A 4,830-nucleotide genomic window follows, 5' to 3' on the forward strand; every position below is an offset into this window, starting at 1 on the left:
ATTGGATTCCGAAACTTCATAAAAATCCTTACAAACAAAGATACATAGCGGGTTCCAGTAAATGTTCAACCAAGCCTCTTTCTTTACTCCTCACTAAGATATTAACAGTGGTGAAGGAGAAACTTCAAGAGTACTGTGCAACAATATATTCGAGAAGTGGTGTAAATCAGATGTGGATACTTAAAAATTCCAAGGAACTTTTGGAAAATTTGAAATCGCAAGATTTTACCAAAATCAACAGCTTAAAAACTTATGACTTTTCTACTTTATACACAACCATTCCCCACGATAAATTAAAGTCCAGGCTTTTTGATATAATTGACAGCTGCTTTTTCAATAACAAGAGGCCCATGGGCCACATCGCTCACCTGAGCACATTGCCTAGGCAAAAGCACAAATCAGTTCAGTATGAAAAAGATTACAGGGGGGGGGGATTTTTAACTATCTGATGATGCTTTCATGTCAATATAACAAATGGCTTTGTTGTACTAGAGATAATTTTTAAAAAAAATTTCCCATATATTCCTTTGTAAAAATTGATCCCCCATTGTGGCTCCTCCCTATTCCAGGGGTCATCATTTGAACAAAACTGAATTTACATTACCTGTGGATGCTTCCGTATCAAAATGACTAATTAAAACATGATTTTCAGTTCTTGAGAAGAAGATATTTTCCTATATGTTCCTATGTAAAATTTTCGATCCCCCATTGTAGCTCAACCATATCCCTGGGGGTCATCATTTTAACAAACTTGAATCTACATTACCTGAGGATGCATCCATGTATCAAAATGACTATTCATGGCTTTGCAGTTCTTTAGAAGAAGATATTTTCCTATATATTTCTACGTAAAACTTTGATCTTCCATTGTGGCCCCGCCCTACCCTGGGAGGTCATGAGTTGAATAAATTTGAATATACACTACCAGGATGCTTCCATGTAAATATGACCAATCAGGGCTTTGCTGTTCTTGAGCAGAAGATTTTTAAAGATTTTTCCAGTATATTTCTATGTAAAACTTTGATAGTCCATTGTGGCCCCGCCCTACCCCCGGGGGTCATGATTTGAACAAACTTGAATCTACACTACCTGAGGATGCTTCCATATCAATATGACTCGCCATGGCTTTGACATTCTTCAGAAGAAGATTTTTAAAGATATTTTTTTTATATTTCTATGTTAAACTTTGATCCTCCATTGTGGCCCCGCCCTACCCCCAGGGGTCATGATTTGAACAAATTTGAATTTACACTACCTGAGAATGCTTCCATATAAATATGACTCATCATGGCTTTGCTGTTCTTGAGAAGAAGATTTTTAAAGATTTTTCCAGTATATTTCTATGTAAAACTTTGATCCACCATTGTGACCCCGCCCTACCCCCGGGGGTCATGATTTGAACAAACTTGAATCTACACTATCTGAGGATGCTACCATATAAATATGACCAATCATGGCTTTACTGTTCTTGAGAAGAAGATTTTTAAAGATTTTTCCAGTATATTTCTACCTAAAACTTTGATCCTCCATTGTGGCCCCACCCTACCCCCAGGGGTCATGATTTGAAGAAACTTGAATCTACACTACCTGAGGATGCTTCCATATCAATATGACTCATCATGGCTTTGCTGTTCTTGAGAAGAAGATTTTTAAAGATTTTTCCTATATATTTCTATGTAAAACTTTGATCCTCCATTGTGGCCCCGCCCTACCCTCTGGGGTCATGATTTGAACAAACTTGAATCTACACTACCTGAGGATGCTCCCACATGAGTTTCATCTTTCCTGGCTCTGTGGTTCTTGAGAAGAAGATTTTTTAAAGATACTATTAATTTTTCACTAATTCTTTATTATCTCCCCTTGAAAGAGGGCGTGGCCCTTCATTTGAACAAACTTGAATCCCCTTCACCAAAGGATACTTTGTGGCAAGTTTGGTTGAAATTGGCCCAGTGGTTCTTGAGAAGAAGTTGAAAATGTTAAAAGTTTACAGACAGACAGACAGACAGACGGACGGACGCCGGACAAAAAGTGATCAGAAAAGCTCACTTGAGCCTTCGGCTCAGGTGAGCTAAAAATGGAACTCGTAAATATACTTACCTTGTCATTGGTCATTTGCAAAATTATTTTGTTAGAAAACATTCTAATTGTACACACAAGTACTCTGAAGTTGACATTAAAAAGATGCTTGAGTTTCTGATTGACAATATCTATGTGGTTTTTGGAGACCAGGTCTTCCAACAATCTATTGGAATTCCCATGGGTACTAATTGCGCCCCGTTATTAGCAGACCTATGAAGCAGAATTTGTCCAAAATCTTGTACGTGAAAAGAAGAAAACACTTGCTGTGGCCTTCAACTCGACATTTAGATATATCGACGATGTATTGTCAATTAACAATGGCTATTTTCATTCTTATGTCGATACGATATATCCTGGTGAGCTTGAGATAAAAGATACCACAGAGTCTGACACATCTGTTTCATATCTGGATATTTTACTTGAAAAAGACGTTAATGGTAATCTAACAACCATGCTTTATGATAAACGTGATGACTTTAACTTTTCAATCGTCAACTTCCCTTACTTATGCAGCAATATACCTTCATCACCTGCATACGGGGTATATATCTCTCAGTTGATTCGATACGCAAGAGCATGCTCTACGTATGAACAATTTCTAAAACGAGGTAAATTATTGACAAACAAGTTGATGAAACAAGAATATCAGCTGTCTCGTTTAAAGTCATCATTTCGTAAGTTCTATGGTCGATACAATGACCTTGTCAGCAAATACAATTTATCATTGAGTCAAATGCTGACTGACGTTTTTCATACTAATTATTAGTTAGGCCATTATTTACACACTGAATTGTCGACGGATTTTTGCGTTATTTCCCGATCATGACAAGGAGCACACGGCGGATGTGACCGGTCGGCAGGGGATGCTCACTCCTCCATGGCACCTGATCCCACCTCTGATGTTTAGAGGTCCGTGTTTGCTCTGCTCCTATTTTGTATTGTTTAATGGACTTTTGAACTTGAATACTGTTCGTTATCTCCATATATTTCAATCTGTATTGTGATCAACACCTTGATATGGCTTTAGGTGATCAACATGTGCATTAAAAGACCTCCCCCCTTCTTTAGAAAGTGTGTGACATCATTTACTTTTTCTGTTAAAGTAAAGGGACCAGTCCTACCCGAGCCTAGTTTTTGTGATGCTGTAGGCGGATACCAACGCCACACTCTTGACCCAACTTGATACTCCCTAACATTTAATTTTTGATCATAGTAGTCTTTTTGTCTTTGCGCTGCAATGCCTTTATTTTCATACGCAACTGAAAAGCATTTTCCATAGCATATTTTAGCCACTCTATGTACAGAACAGGACACTGATGTTCAATGTCGTTAGGGGGATTTCCAACCATGAGGTCAATGAGACATTTAATCTCCCTTCCCAACATTAATAAATTTGGGGTGCAGTGAGTACTTTTGTGTTCTGTTGCCCTGTATGCCATGCGAAGGTAGGGAAGTTGATTATACCAGTTCTTTTGATTTTCTTGAGCAAAGATCGAAAGCATTTGAATTAATGTTCTATCGAAGCGTTCCTTTAATCCATCAGATTGTAGGCGATACGGATTTGTTCTAGTTTTTACAACGCCTGGAAAAATTTTGATGACAGAATTGAAACAGATGCTCCTGTGTGGAGCATTGTCAAGGCCGTGGCATTCTCTATTTTAGCTTCCACACTTAAATAATTCTTTGATGAGGTCACATTTGTAAGTAAAACTGAATTCAGTTTTTCATTTAATTTCTGGGAAATTTTTAGTTGTTTCAGAAAGCTGAATACCAATGCTTTGTTTATTTTTGATTTCTTTTTCATTTTGGTCTAAAAAAAAAAAAAAACCTAACTTGTTTAACAGGCTTTTTCTCAGGATGGACTGAACTTTCGACCTCCAGATAAGTCCGTTCTAGTTTTCCGAATTTTGTGTTTTCTTTCACGGACATTTGCTTTCAATATGACCCACACCCCTACACAATGAACAAACAATTTCTCTGAACGTTCGATTACTTTGATTTTGTCTGTCTCTGAAAAATGAATCATTGCGTCTTGGAGAGAAGGATCTGTGGGAGGACAAATTGGAACTATTCTGATGAACAGAATTGTGTGCATGTGGGCTAGAGCTTCTTTGTCTGTGTTGCACCCTTTCATTCGACTCGCTCACTCTTAACAATTGATCTAGCTTTTTCTCTAATCTTTCTATTCTTTCATTCATTAAATTTGACTGAGAACACTCTAAAGTTGTGTTTGCTAGGATTGGTCACAGATTCCTGGACCACTGCAAAAAACCCTATCATCTGTTGGTTTTTTGATCATGTCTATGGGGCCTTCTACTGCTTCATATTCAACGGCATACGCAATTGCCTTTGCTAAAGATTTTGGGTTTCTAAATTCCACATGTTTCTTTAATTCTGAGTTTCCTATCCCATGTATGTATCTGTCAACCAGAAAGCTCTCTAGATTGCTGAATGGAATATGTGGGTAAGCTCTTTGGGCAATTCTACGCAGTGTGTACCCATAATCTGTCACACTCTCTCCAGACTTTCGCCTGTACTCTCTAAATTCACACTTGTACACATCCTCTCTCTCTCTCTCTTGGAGAAAATCTTTGATAAAGTTCTTGTTTCAGTGCAGTGTAATCATTTAACTGAGCTACAGTAAGACCCCCTAAAAGCTTTTCAGCAGAGCCCCTTAAATTTATCACTAATATCTGAACTTTCTCACTGTTGCTCCAATTATTCAAGCTAACAACCATCTCAAAATGAGTC

This window comes from Saccostrea echinata, unplaced genomic scaffold (genome assembly GCF_033153115.1).
Source record: "Saccostrea echinata isolate AGI-Se365-2 ecotype Australia unplaced genomic scaffold, CSIRO_AGI_Sech_v1 ptg000003l, whole genome shotgun sequence".
Classification (NCBI taxonomy): Eukaryota; Metazoa; Mollusca; class Bivalvia; order Ostreida; family Ostreidae; genus Saccostrea; species Saccostrea echinata.